Source organism: Anabrus simplex, chromosome 2 (genome assembly GCF_040414725.1).
Source record: "Anabrus simplex isolate iqAnaSimp1 chromosome 2, ASM4041472v1, whole genome shotgun sequence".
NCBI lineage: Eukaryota > Metazoa > Arthropoda > Insecta > Orthoptera > Tettigoniidae > Anabrus > Anabrus simplex.
In genome coordinates, this window is record NC_090266.1 from 1,098,984,042 (window position 1) to 1,098,999,827 (window position 15,786).

Genomic DNA, 15,786 nt, shown 5'->3' on the forward strand with positions numbered 1-15,786 from the left:
ATGACATGATATTAATAAGTTAGATGTTTACTTCATGGACATGGTAGTTTAGTAGATGTTGTAGAGATGTCGTATGTGGTTTTATTAACATTTGAGTGTATATATTCTTGTCCTTATGTATATTATCTTTGACTATTTATTTTATGCAGTAGCATTAAAGTAACATGATCCTCGAAGGTATGCGCGAGGATGGACGTGTAATTATTGTCGTGTTAAGGCGAACCTCATCAGGACGTATGAGTTAGTTAATGTGGTGATGACTATTTATTTCAATTAGGTTAGGCATCACATATAAAAAGACATTATTATCAGCTGAATTTGACATGAACGAGATTCTCCTATTGAAAATCAGACATCAAATCAAAACTGAAGGAATAAGAGTACCTAAAACTTGTGGAATAAAAGAAAGAGTATGGTCATAATGGTAATTTTCCAGGTTTAGGCACGTTAATGAATAAATATAGATTTAGGTTCGGAATTTCAAATAGCTTTTTAAAATGAGGAGTGATCAATTTGAAATCACTGCATTATGTTGAATCGGGTATAAATTAATTAAATTACGACAGCCGTTTTATGTCATTACCAATTTGTCTCTTTCAGTAATATTTAAAATCTGGGTTATACTTTGGTTTCGTCTTAACTAGTAGGATCATTTAATAAATATAATCCGATCCAGAATATCTCTATCTTTTCATTATAAAATAGATATACATGGCATTACTTATGAAATTAATTCAAATTTCAAGATCATATTTGGTATAATCAATTTTAATTCAAGACAAGGTCTCGATTGTTACAAACATGTCATAAATTATGAAAATAGGTGATGCAAACATAAATTGGCTTAAAAACCTTGATAATAAATTTGATAATAAGCCGCCCGATAGGATTCCGAATCCAATTTTCCACCGCTGATGCGATTTTTATTCGCCGGAACATATTAGCTAGCTGAGGCATATACAAAGTCCTGTGACCCTATGAAATAGCCCCACAACAATAAAAGAACCCGTCAAGACCCTGGGTGTAGAGTGCTCCCAATGCTAATCTATGGGGCAATGCCACGCGGAAGGAGCGGAGGGCGCAACATGACAATACAGACAGCGGACCGCCTACTACTTTATTTATAAGATATACATAAGAAAATGGAAATGTCCAATAATATTGCTTTGTGGGAAACCCCTCTTAATTATTAGAGGATCGGATAATGCTTCACCTAATCTAGTTCTCCGAGTTCTATTTTCTAAAAATTTAGCCACCCATTCAACCACCATTTTGTCTAGTACTATGGATGAGATATTATTATTATTCATTATTAGCCTCCCAAGATCTGCCCTATTACAGACCTTAGAAAGGTCAACAGTGATACAGTTCATTTAATCTCCTGAATCTAAAATATCTGCTATATTTTGCTGAAATCCTACAAGTTGAACCTCGCTGGAATAATCTTTCAAGAAACTGAACTGTCTTCTATAAACCAGATAGTCATTTTTCAAACCTGTCTCATATAATCAGAAAAAAATACTTTCTCACAGCTTACAAGGAACAGACGTCACGCTGACTGACCTGTAATTACTTGCTTTATGTTCATCACCCTTTCTTTTGTACACAGGGGCTACTCTAGCAACTCTCCATTCATTTGGTATAGTTTCTTCATGCAAACAGGAATCAAATATTTTGGATATGGCACTACATATATCCCAACCCACTGCATATAGTATATCCCCAGAAATCTTATCATTTCCAGCTGCTTTACTAGTTTTCAACTTTTCTATCTTTTTGTAAAGGTCTTAGTTATCATAAGTAAATTTCAGTAGTTCACCAGTATTAGTCACCTCCACAACCTGGACATTTACCTCATATCCAATTATCTTTCCAGACTGGCGATTGAATATACCTGCCTTCTGTAAGTCCTCGCCTACATACTCTCCCTGTTCATAAATCAACTCTGAAATGCGTTTTCTGGAACCTGTTTCAGCTTTAAAATACCTATATATATCCTTCTATTTTTTCTTAAAATTCATATGACTGCCAATTATGTCTGCTATCATGTTATTGTTAGCTGACATTGTTGCTATTTCGTAGCAAGTTCTTTCAATCTCCCCTTACTTCCACAAACATTCCCAATTCTATTTCACTGATTAATTGGCTGCGCGGTGGGGGTCACGAAACTATTGGCTTGAATTCTGGAGATTATTGGGTTCGAACCCCACTTTTGGCAGCCTTGAATATAGTTTTCCATGATTTCCCATTGTCACACCACACATATACTGGGTCTGTGCGACGTAGAACAAATGGTAAAAAACTTTATTTGCTTCTATCTTGCACTCCTTTCTTAATCTCTTTATTTCTCTGTTATAATACAGTGGATCATTACCATTCCGTATCCCCTTTAAAGGTACATACCTGTTCTCACACTCCTCAACATTTACTTTAAACCTATCCCATAGGCTGTTTACATCAATCAATCATTACTGATCTGCATTTAGGGCAGTCACCCAGGTGGCAGATTCCCTATTTCTTGTTTTCCTAGCCTTTTCTTAAATGATTGCAAAGAAATTGGAAATTTATTGAACATCTCCCTTGATAAGTTATTCCAATCCCTAACTTTCCCTCCTATAAACGAATATTTGCCCCAATTTGTCCTCTTGAATTCCAACTTTATTTTCATATTGTGATCTTTCCTACTTTTAAAGACACCAATCAAACTTATTCATCTACTGATGTCATTCCACAACCTCTCTTCACTGACAGCTCGGAACATACCACCTATGATATAGGTTGATTCCCATAGAGAAGCTGAAATATTCGTCCTGAATGAGTAAATTTATAATACCAATATAAATGGTCCGTTATTCAACATTATAAATTTTCCAGCTAACTCATTTCTGGTTCCCTATGGGAATCAACATCTATATCATCTGATGGCCAGGCAGGCATAAATTTTTGGTAATGAGACAAGTCTCTCATAGTGCATTGGCACTGCCGGTGACTCCAATTAGCCTACGCTGTGGCCTCCACGGTATGCACTAGCCATGCGTCTTGGTGGGTGTGCTATTTAACAACTGATGAGCTAAACTTAGCACTCTGGGGCAAAACCCTAGCAACCAGGAATGAGTAAGCTGGAAAATTTATTATGTCCAATAAATTTATATTGGTATTACATACCACTTAGTCGAGCAGCTCATCTCCTTTCCCCCAAGTCTTCCCAGTGCAAACTTTGCAACATTTTTGTAATGCTACTCCTTTGTCGGAAATCACCCAGAACAAATCGAGCTGCTTTTCTTTGGATTTTGTCCAGTTCTTGAATCAAGTAATCCTGGTAAGTGTCCCATATACTGGAACCATACTCTTGTTGGGGTCTTACCAGAGACTTATATGCCCTCTCCTTTACATCCTTACTACAACCCCTAAATAGCCCCATAACCATGTGCAGAGATCTGTACCCTTTATTTACAATCTTATTTATGTGATTACCCCAATGAAGAGATCTTTCCTTATTTTAACACCTAGACACTTACAATGATCCCCAAAAGGAATCTTCACCCCATCAACACAGTAATTAAAACTGAGAGAACTTTTCCTATTTGTGAAACTCACAACCTGACTTTTAACCCCATTTATCATCATGCTACTGCCTACTGTCCATTTCTCAACATTATGGAGGTCATTTTGCAGTTGCTCACAATCTTGTAACTTATTTATTACTCTGTACAGAATAACAACATCTGCAAAAAGCCTTATCTCTGAATCCACTTCTTTACACATATCATTGATATCTATATATATAAAATAACTTGTCCTGACTGACTCACTGACTGACTGACTGACTGACTGACTGACTGATCATCGCCGAGCCAAAACTACTGGACATAAAGAAATTGAAATTTGGGGGATACATTCGTATTAATATGAAGATGCTCGCTAAGCAAGGATTTTCGGATATTGCATCGTTAAGGGGGTGAAAAGGGGGGGTGAATTTTTAAAATTAGGATATCTGTATCTGAAAAACTTGAAAGTTTATAGACGTAAAAATTGCTATTTGGAATCTCCTTTAAAAACAATGAAAAACGTATTTTTTGTTTTCACAGAATCGCATTAAGGGGGTGAAAAAAGGGGAGAAAAGGGGTTGAATACCTTTTATGAGGAGATTTATATCTCAAAAACTGAAGACGTTACACACTTGAAAATTGAAATTTGGAATCTCATTTTAAAATATAAAAAAAGGTATTTTTGTGTTTTTGAATAATCCGAAGAATAGGGGGTGAACAGGAGTGACAAACGGGGTGAATTATTAAAAAGACTGTATCTGTAAATTATCTCACACACGCAACATATTACAGATTTGAAAACTGGTATTTGGAATTTCCTCTAAATATCAAAAACATAAATATTTTTCCAGAAAATCCACTGAAAAAGGGGGTGAATTTTTAAAATTAGCGTATCTACAGTATATCTCAAAAACTTAACATGTTGCAGACGTGAAAATTGGTATTTGCAGTCTCCTTTAAAAATAAGGAAACACCTATTCTCTGGTTTTCGGAAAAGACCCTTAACGGAGGTGGGGAGGGGGGAGGATTGAAAAATTAGTTGCATTATTTGTATGAGAATGTATATATACATACCAAAAAATCTAAAGATGTTAAAAACGTGAAAGCTGGTATTTGTAAGAAAACATGCAAACACGCATTTGCGTGGGGGGGGGGGGGTAATCAGTTGGTAGAGGGGGGATGAAAACGGAGATGATTTCCTTTCATGAGGATACATATATCTCAGAAACTGATGATGTTACAGAAGTGATAATTGGTATTTGGAAGCTTTTTTAAAGAAACGAGTACTGTTTGTTTTTGGAAAATTCACTTGAGTGTGGGGTGTGAAAGGGAGTAAAAAAATACTTTTTCTGGAGAAACTTATATACCAAAACTGAAGGTTACAGACGTGGAAATAGGTATTTGGAATCACTTTTCAAAATAAAGAAACACGCATTTTTGGTTTGGGGTAAACCAACTTAACGGGCGGGGGTGGAGTGATAAAGGAGTTGAATTATTTTCATCAGGATATTTATAACTCAAAACCTGAAGATGTTACAGATATGAAAATGTGTATATGGAATTTTCTTTCAAACTAAAGAAACACGTAATATTTTGTCTATGGAAAATCCACTTAAGAGTGGTGAATTAATTGAAAAATTAGTTGAATACTTTGTATGAGGATACATATATCTCAAAACAGAAAATGTTACAGTCGTGATAATTGACATTTGGAAGCTCCTTCATAAACAAAAAAACAAGTTTTTTTGGTTTTCGGAAAATTCACTAAGGGGGGAAGGGTGAAAGGAAGTGAAAAAATTTAATTCTTTTTATGGAGAAACTTATATCTCAAAAACTTAAGGTTGCACACGTGAACATTGTGGAATCAACGGGTTGGGGTGAAAAAGGAGTTGAATTCCTTTTATGAGTATACTTATATCTCAAAAACTGACGATGTTAGAGGCATGAACATTTATATTTGGAATCTTCTTTCAAAGTAAAGAAACAAGTGTTCTTTTGTCTATGGAAAATCTACTTAAGGGGGTGAATGAATTGAAAAATTAGTTGAATTCTTTGTGTGAGGATACTTATATCTCAAAAAATTAAAAATGTTGTTCGGCTCCAGGGCTAAATGGTTAGTGTGCTGGCCTTTGGTCACAGGGGTCCCGGGTTCGTTTCTCGGCAGGGTCGGGAATTCTAACCATCATCACTACATCCTCATCACGACGCTCAGGTCGCCTATGGGAGTCAAATCAAAAGACCTGCATCTGGCGAGCCGAACCCATCCTGGGATCTCCGGGCACTTAAAGCCATGCGCTATTTCATAGCAACGAAAAATGTTAAAGACTTGAACATTGGTATTTGGAATCTCATTTAAAAATAAAGACACACGCACTTTTTGGGAGGGGGAATCAACTGACGGGTAGGAAGGGGACTGTAAAATGAGTTGAATTACTTTCACGAGTATAATTATATTTCAAAAACTGAAGATGTTACAGGCGTGAAAATTAGTATTTGGAATTTCCTTTAAAAATAAAGCAACACGCATTTGTTTTTTTCGGAAAATCGACGTAAGGGGTGCGGGGTTGAAAATAAGTAAATAAAGAGTTGAAAAACGTTTATGAGGATACTTTATCTTAAAAACTGAAGCTGTTACAGACGTGAAAGCTGGTATTATGAATTTCCTTTCAAAATAAAGAAACACGTATTTTTGTTTCTGGAAAGTCCACTTGAGGAGAAGAAGTTGAATAATTCATATGAGTATACGTTTATCTCAAAAACTGAAGGTGTACAGACGTACAATAATGAAAACTGGTATTTGAATCTCCTTTAAAAAGAATGAAACACAAATTTTTTATTTTATATTGCTTTCGGAAAATCCAATTGAGGGGCTGAAAAGAATTGGAAAAGCAGGCAATTTTTTAAAAAATGAGTACCGGTATATCTACATTATATGTCGTCTGGCTCCAGGGCTAAATGGTTAGCGTGCTGGCCTTTGGTCACAGAGGTCCCGTGTTCGATTCCCGGCAGGGTAGGGAATTTTAACCATCATTGGTTCATTTCCCTGGCGCGGGGGCTGGGTGTACGTGTTGTCTTCATCATCATTTCATCCTCATCATGACATGCATGTCGCCTACGGGCGCCAAATGAAAAGACCTGCACCTGGTGGGTCAAACCCGTCCAGGGATCTCCTGGCACTAAGAGCCATACGCCATTATATTTTACATTATATGTCAAAAACTTAACATGCTAGAGACAAGAACTTGGTATTTGAAAAGTCCTTTAAAAATACAGGAACCTGTACCGTTTTGTTTACAGAGAGAGCACTTAACAGTGGGTGAAACGTAGTGAAAAATAGTTTAATAATTTTTTATGAGGATTCTCATATCGTAAAAACTGAAAATGTTAGAGACGTGAAAATTAATATTAGGAATCTCCTTTAAAAATAAGGAAACGTGTATTTTTTTTCAGAAAATACACTTAGGTGGGGGTAGGGGAAGGACTGATCAAGAGGTTGAATTCTTTTTATGGGGATACTTATCTATATCTCAAAAACTGTATAATATGTTACAGATGTGGGAATAGGTATTTTGAATCTCTCTTAAAAATATAGAAACATGTCTTTATTTGACTGACTTGAGAGAAGACTGTTTCTCGCATGTACAGTTTTATGTCGCATGGTCGTCTTAGCCCCAAAAGGTAATACTACAAACATTGTTTACAAAGAATTTCTATGGTAAATGAAACTCAATTTTTGGGTGAGTTTTTATACTTTAGGAATTTTCAGATAGTCTCTTAGTACAATGCCGAGAAACTATTACTCTGTTCAAATTACGAAATCCACGCGAGCGAAGCTGGGGGGTAATTGCTAGTATATATATGTAAGAAAACATAAAGGTCCAATAATACTACCTTGAGGAATTCCCCTCTTAATTATTACAGGGTCAGATAAAGCTTTGCCTACTCTAATTCTTTGAGATCTATTTTCTATAAATATAGCCACCCATTCAGCCACTCTTCTGTCAAGTCCAGTTTCACTCATTTTTGCCAGTAGTCTCGCATGATCTACCCTATCAAATACCTTAGATAGGTCAATCGCGATACAGTCCATTTGACCTCCTGAATCCAGGATATATGCTATATCTTGCTGGAATTTTATAAGTTGAGCATTAGTGGAATAACCTTTCCTAAACCTATTCTATCGAATCAGTTATTAATTTCGCAAACATATCTAATACAATCAGAAAGAATGCTTTCTCAAAGTTTAATTGCAATGCATTTCAAACTGACTGGCCTGTAATTTTCAGCTTTATGTCTTTCACCCTTCCCTTTATACACAGGCACTACTATAGCAACTCTCCATTCATTTGGTACATCTCATTCATGCAAACAATAATCAAATAAGTAGCCTACTTCAGATATGGTACTATATCCCAACCCATTGTCTTTAGTATATCCCCCAAAACCTTATCAATTCCAGCTGCTTTTCTAGTTTTCAACTTTTGTATCATACTGCAAATGTCATTGTTGTCATAGGTACATTTTAATACTCCTTTAGTATTAGTCACATCGTCTATCTGGACATTATCCTTGTAATCAACAATCTTTAAATACTGCTGACTGAATACTTCTGGCTTTTGAAGATCCTCGCATACACACACCTCTTGTTCATTAATGATTCCTGGAATGTCCTTCTTGGAACCTGTTTCTGCCTTAAAGTACCTATTCATACTCTTCCATTTTTCACTAAAATTTTTATGACCACCAATTATGCTTGCTATCATGTTATCCTTTTTTTTTTTTTTTTTGCTAGGGGCTTTACGTCGCGCCGACACAGATAGGTCTTATGGCGACGATGGGATAGAAAAGGCCTAGGAGTAGGAAGGAAGCGGCCGTGGCCTTAATTAAGGTACAGCCCCAGCATTTGCCTGGTGTGAAAACGTGTTATCCTTAGCTGACTTCTTGGCTAGATTCAATTTCCTAGTAAGTTCCTCCAATTCCTCCCTACTTCCACAGCCATTTCTAACTATTTCTTTCCAACCTGCACCTCCTTCTTCATCTCTTTACTTCTCTGTTATTATATAGTGGATCTTTACCATACCTAACCACCTTTAATGGTACAAACCTGTTTTCACATTCCTCAAGAATTGCTTTAAACCCATCCCAGAGTCTGTTTACATTTTTATTTACAGTTTTCCAGCGATCACAGTTACTTTTTAAAATCCCTCATGCCTATTTTATCAGCCATATGGTACTGCCTAATAATCTTAATTTTAATACCTTCCTTTCTGTCACATTTATTTTAACTACCACAAAAACAGCTTCGTGATCACTAATACCATCATTTCTTCGGTTTCTCTACAGAGCTCATCTGGTTTTACCAGCACCACATCCATACATTTTTATTTACCATTTACCATTGATCATGATTACTATTTAAATTCTCCCCTATGCTCCTCTTATCGACCAAACTGCATTGTCTAATAGTCCTACTTTTACAACCTTCTTTTCTCTCACCATATTTTTAACTATGACACGAAAAGCTTTGTGTTCACTTATGCCACTTATACCACTTCAATTTCTCTATGACCGAGCTCAATAGCTGCAGTCGCTTAAGTGCGGCCAGTATCCAGTATTCGGGAGATTTTTAGGTTCGAACCCCACTGTCGGCAGCCCTGAAAATGGTTTTCCGTGGTTTCCCATTTTCACACCAGGCAAATGCTGGGGCTGTACGTTAATTAAGGCCACGGCCGCTTCCTTTCCACTCCTAGCCCTTTCTTGTCCCATCGTCGCCATAAGACCTATCTGTGTCGGTGCACGTAAAGCAAAAAAAAAAAAAAAAAAATTCTCTATGCTCATTTGGTTTTATTAACACCTTTCTAGTATAATTTTCTCTCTAGTTGGCTCCATCCCTTTCCGATTCAGACGCCTTACCCAGATTAACTTATTAACGATTTGTTCGTCATGATTTTTGTCATTTGTATCACCTTTCCAGTTAACATTTCATAAACCGGGAACACCCGCTGCAATAATGTTCCTTTCTGTGTTATTTCCCACACAGCTGATTATCTTTCTAATTAATTCTCCATCAGTATGAGCATAATCCCTTTCATCTCTCTACACCCCAAAACCATCAAGTTGCCTATCATCTTTAGAGATGAGCCTTTCATGTTTCACATCCTTTACTTTTTCGTAGCTTGCAAATACTTCTTTCACCAGCATGAATGCTCCCCCTTCTACCATTCCTATCCTGTCTTTACGAAAAACACTCCAGTTCTGTGAGAAAAGGTTCACATTCATTATATGACTTCTCAGTGATGATTCAGCTACTATTACAAATCTGATAATTGTATATCTATTAAATTACTTAACTCTGTTTCTTTCTTTACAATACTTCTATAATTGAACACGAACAACTTTAGGTCATCCTTACTTGACTTCCAGTTCCCTACACTCTGATCACCACTTACAATTACAACCCGTTGTAACATATATCATGTTACACGCATGGCAATTTATGTATATTTCATATTATTCATCGGTAATAGTGTATTATGTGAGGCAATATATATATATATATATATATATCACATGTTTTCCATGAGCTCAATGATATTAGGGCAACTACCTCCTATATGATTCCCTTCACACCCACTTTTCGAATGATCATATTATTATTATTATTATTATTATTATTATTATTATTATTATTATTATTATTATTATTATTAACTAGCTGCCATACCCATCATTGACAGGTCACTGTTTGTGTAATTGAGACAAAAAGGTGGCAAAACACAATTAATATTAGTCAGTCAATGTAATGTGACAGTCAATATGTTTTATGGACTTAGGATATTGTAGGCCATTACATGTTGTTTTCTTCAAGCTCAGTGATATTAGAGCAGCAACCTCCCATATGATTCCCTTTACCCTCAATTTTCGAGTGAACACACTTTCTTTCCCATTTCAGTAGCCATCTATATTATCTTCCTGATCAATAGTGCCTAAAGACTGAGTGGGTTTGCAGCTTATTTAAACAATCACAACAATCACCATTATTATTGGCTAGTTGATTACTATGACCAAAGAACAATAGAGGCTATCCCCATCGCCAATTCTTGCCATTGATGGACTTCCCAAAAGAATTCTTAAATTCGTGAATATCTGAATCACTATAGCTCATAAGGTAAAAATGTATGGGACATAAAAGATGCATAAAATATTAAAAACTAGATCTTCTATAATTGCTGTTATATGCATGGTTTAGATAGAATTAATTTTTCCAGAAATATCTAGAAGGCTGCAAAAAATACAATCAGGTCTGTCATTTTGGTGGTTGAGGTAAATGGAGAATATAAATCTGATTCGTAGCAAGTGTGTAAGTATGAATATGAGATGTACCACTGTGTCACGTACCAGTAGTTATCAGAACACGTATGAACCAGAGGAATGGTATGCTAGTTCACGTCAATATTCAGGCAGGCTGTTCTCTTCAGGTAGTTAACTCTCGGGCTCATGTAGTACACGGTAGTAAATACCATCTATCGGAGATGAGTGGCAGCAGAAGAGACAAAGCATATCACAACAAACAACAGTCAATATAATGTTACTGTTGATAAATTTTATGGGATTTCAACGTTGTACGCCTTCACTTTTAGTTTTCTTCCGACTCTATGATATTAGAGCATCCAATGTAAAATGGGTCCTCCTACCACCTTCAAGGCTCGCTCTTGTTTTAGTCTTCAAGCGACAGTTCCTTCATGATTTTTTCTCATTTTAGGACTTCTCCTGATGATAATGATGACTGTTGTTTAAAGGGGCCTAACAACCAGGCCATCAGCCTCTAATAATAATAATAATAATAATAATAATAATAATAATAATAATAATAATATGTTTTATTTATCCTGGCAAAGTTAGGGATGTACTCCTTTTTTTTTTTTACACTTAACCAGTCTTAACCTAGAACACTTAATAATAACTAATGATGACAATAATATGATAATATGAACAATAATAACAGTAATAGCATTAACAAAAGTACCACACTTAAAAAAAGATCATATCATCTATATAATATAAATCGTATGTAGAGTACATTAAGAATATAATTATGAATAATGAGTACTATAACTACTACTTAAGAAAAAGTTTAGAAAATATATACATTTCTAGAGTACACCGAAATATCGCCTTCAATTGACAGGTGAAGAGAAGGACTAGTAATAATAATAAGAAGAAGAAGATCTGTGAAAGGAAGAGGGAAATGATGATGAAGAGGCAGTAGGAGTAGGTGTTTTCAGGTCATAATTTGATGATTTTTTTTTTGCTAGTGGCTTTACGTCGCACCGACACAGAGAAGTCTTATGGTGACGATACTTTGATGATTCATGCATGTTTACCTAGTATTTCGACACAGGCATGTTTAAAAGCTAAGCTGCTGGACATGCTTCTGACGTCCACTGGTAAGAGAATCCATTGTCGGGCTGCGGTAACGGTGAATGATTTCGTGTAGATTGCTGTTCTGTGTACAGGAAGGGATAAACACATGGTGCTGCAGGATCGGGTATTTTTGTTATGGTCTGTGGAGAGAAGCTTCATTCAATCACGGAGATAGGCTGGTTGAGAACTTTTAAGAATAGTATACAAGAAGCAAAGAGTATGAAGTGTGCGTCGTTCTTGCAGGCGAAGCCACCCGAGCTGCGTGTAAGCCGGTGTGACATGGTCAGCGTAACAAAGTCCACAGATAAATCTTACACAAGCATTCTGAGCACACTGTAATTTCCTTCCCCAGTCTACTCCTAGGTTGTTGTAAACTAATATCGCAATAATCAAAATGAGGTAATGCGAGTGATTCAACAAGAATTTTCTTTAGTTTAAAAGGGAAAGTGAATTTTTATTTACTGAGACAGCGTAGCGTTTCATATATTTTTCTACACACAGATATAGTTTGGGCAGAACAGGACAGATGTTCATCAAATATTAAACCAAGATTTCTTACATTTAGGCTATAATGTATGGGAGTACCACTTACGGACAACTGTGGTAACGCTGTTCGATTGAGTTTGCAAAGTAATATAGGGTAACCAATAATTATTGCCTGGGATTTTGTGGGGTTTAATTTTAATCCGTGATTTCTGGCCTATATGTCTATGGTCATCAGTCTTCATTCAGGTGACTTGTTTCTGAGTGGTGGTTTTCGGGTTTGCTGTGTATATATATCTGTAAGTCATCAGTGTATAAGTGGTATTTACAGTGTTTTAATCCGGAAGATATGCCATTTATATACAAAGAGAAAAATAGGGGGCCCAGTACAGATCCTTGTTGTATTCCTACGTCAACCGTACACCAATTTGAATATTCATTGTTGTTATTAAGTACACACTGCCGGCGACTAAAATTTTTAAAATGATGAAGACGAACAACTGTGAATTTCAAATAATCACTGGATCTAATTTGCAATGCTTTTTGGGGGGGGGGGCGATGACCTTCGATGTTAGGCCCCTTAAAACAACAAGCATCATCATCAGCAACAAGCACCAATGCTTTTTTTCTTATAAAATTATATAACAGAATAGATTGAAATAGGATAAGTCATTGTGTTTGATGCCATATATTTATATCATTCAAATATAAAGTTAAAATAAAACATTGTCAATAGAAAAAACATAGTCACCAATAAAATAAAAATCAAAATCAAACAGATAAAACACTTTTGTACACTATCCCCAATAAAATGGAGACATGGTCTGCTGACTCATCGACATCTCGTAGGATGAGGGAGATGGTACTCTGAACTTTTAGATGACCGACCGACCAATACTGATCTGCATTTAGGGCAGTTGCAAAGGTGGCAGATTCTCTATCTGTTGTTTTCCTAGCCTTCTCTTAAATGATTTCAAAGAAATTGGAAATTTATTGAACATCTCCCTTGGTAAGTTATTCCAATCCCTAACTCCTCTTCCTATAAATGAATATTTGCCCCAGTTTGACATCTTGAATTCCAACTTTATCTTCATATTGTGATCTTTCCTACTTTTAAAGACGCCACTAAAACTTATTCGTCTACTAATGTCATTCCACGCCATTTCTCCGCTGGCAGCTCGGAACATACTACTTTGTCGAGTCAAGTCAGAACAAACTGAGCTGCTTTTCTTTGGATTTTTTCCAGTTCTTGAATCAAGTAATCCTGGTGAGTGTCCCGTACACTGGAACCATACTCTATTTGGGGTCTTACCAGAGATTTATTTGCCCTCTCCTTTACATCCTTACTACAACCCCTAAACACCCTCATAACCACGTGCAGAAATGTGTTCCCTTTATTTACAATCCCACTTATATGATTACCCCAATGAAGATCTTTCCTTATATTAACACCTAGATACTTACAATGATCTCCAAAAGAAACTTTCACCCCATCAATGCAGTAATTAAAACTGAGAGGACTTTTCCTATTTGTGAAACTCACAACCTGACTTTTAACCCCATTTATCAACATATGTTTGTCTGCTGTCCATCTCACAACATTATCGAGGTCACGCTGCAGTTGCTCATAATCTTGTAACTAATTTATTACTCTATACAGAATAACATCATCTGCAAAAAGCCTTACCTCTGATTCCACTTCTTTACTCATATCATTTATATATATATAAGAAAACATAAAAGGTCCAATAATACTGCCTTGAGGAATTCCCCTCTTAATTATTACAGGGTCAGATAAAGCTTCACCTACTCTAATTCTCTGAGTTCTATTTTCTATAAATATAGCAACTCATTCAGTCACTCTTTTAGTCTAGTCCAACTGCACTCATTTTTGTCAGTAGTCTCCCATGATCCACCCTATCAAATGCTTTAGACAAGTCAATCGCAATACAGTCCATTTGACCTCCTGAATCCAAGATATCTGCTACTATATCTTGTTGGAATCCTACAAGTTGAGCTTCAGTGGAATAACCTTACATAAACCCAAACTGTCTTCTATCGAACCAGTTACTAATTTTGCAAACATGTCTAATCTAATCAGAAAGAATGACTTCCCAAAGCTTACATGCAACGCATGTCAAACTTACTGGCCTGTGATTTTCAGCTTTATGGTTATCACCCTTTCCTTTATACACAGGGGCTACTACAGCAACTCTCCATTCATTTGGTATAGCTCCTTCAACCAAACAATAATCAAATAAGTACCTCAGATATGGTACTATATCCCAACGCATTGTCTTTAGTATATCCCCAGAAATCTTATCAATTCCAGCCGCTTTTCTAGTTTTCAACTTTTGTATCTTATTGGAAATGTCATTGTTATCATATGTAAATTTTAATACTTCTTTAGGATTAGTCTCCTTTTGTATCTGGACATTATCCTTGTAACCCACAATCTTCACATACTGCTGACTGAATACTTCTGCCTTTTGAAGATCCTCACATACACACTCCCCTTGTTCATTAATTATTCCTGGAACATCCTTCTTGGAATCTGTTTCTGCCTTAAGGTACCTATACATACCCTCCCACTTTTCATTAAAATTTGTATGACTACCAATTATGCTTGTCATCATGTTATCCTTAGCTGCCTTCTTTACTAGATTCAATTTCCTAGTAAGTTCTTTCCATCTCTTCTTACTTCCACAGCCATTTCTAACTCTATTTCTTTCCAATCTGCACCTCCTTCTTAGTCTCCTTATTTCTCTATTATAATAAGGTGGGTCTTTAACATTCCTTACCATCTGTACAGGTACAAACCTGTTTTCACATTTCTCAACAATTGCTTTACACCCATCCAGAGTCTGTTTACATTTTTATCTACCGTTTTCTACCGATCATAGTTACGTTTTAAAAACTGCCTCATGCCTGTTTTATCAGCCATATGGTACTGCCTAATAGTCCTACTTTTAAGATTTTCCTTTCTATCATATTTATTTTTAACTACGACAAAAACGATGTGTACCACGGTAAGATGTCGCCGCAAGCAAACACCGGGGTGGCTTCTCCCTAAGTAGGATTGCACTGCTATACCGTAGCTGATCTGAGGACGACATAAGACCACTGCTTCTCTCCAAGAAACCCAAAGGAATGTCTTCCATACCTTTGTAATTCTTTTTATCATTCTCAGCTTATTTAAAAAAGGGGTGGCCTGCCACTCCATCCCCCAAGGGACATAACCAAATGTCTCAGCTGAGAATGAATATCACTGGCTGGAACTTTGTAAGGCAACGGGGGCAATGTGACTGCCTCCTTGGCAGCCCTATCAGCT

General features: G+C 36.3%; 1 protein-coding gene across 1 annotated transcript in view; it reads right to left on the reverse strand.

Annotated features, from left to right (window-relative positions):
* Positions 1-15,786, reverse strand: part of LOC136864721 (protein FAM135A) — a 570,393-nt gene that overhangs the window by 237,475 nt on the left and 317,132 nt on the right. The window lies entirely within an intron of this gene.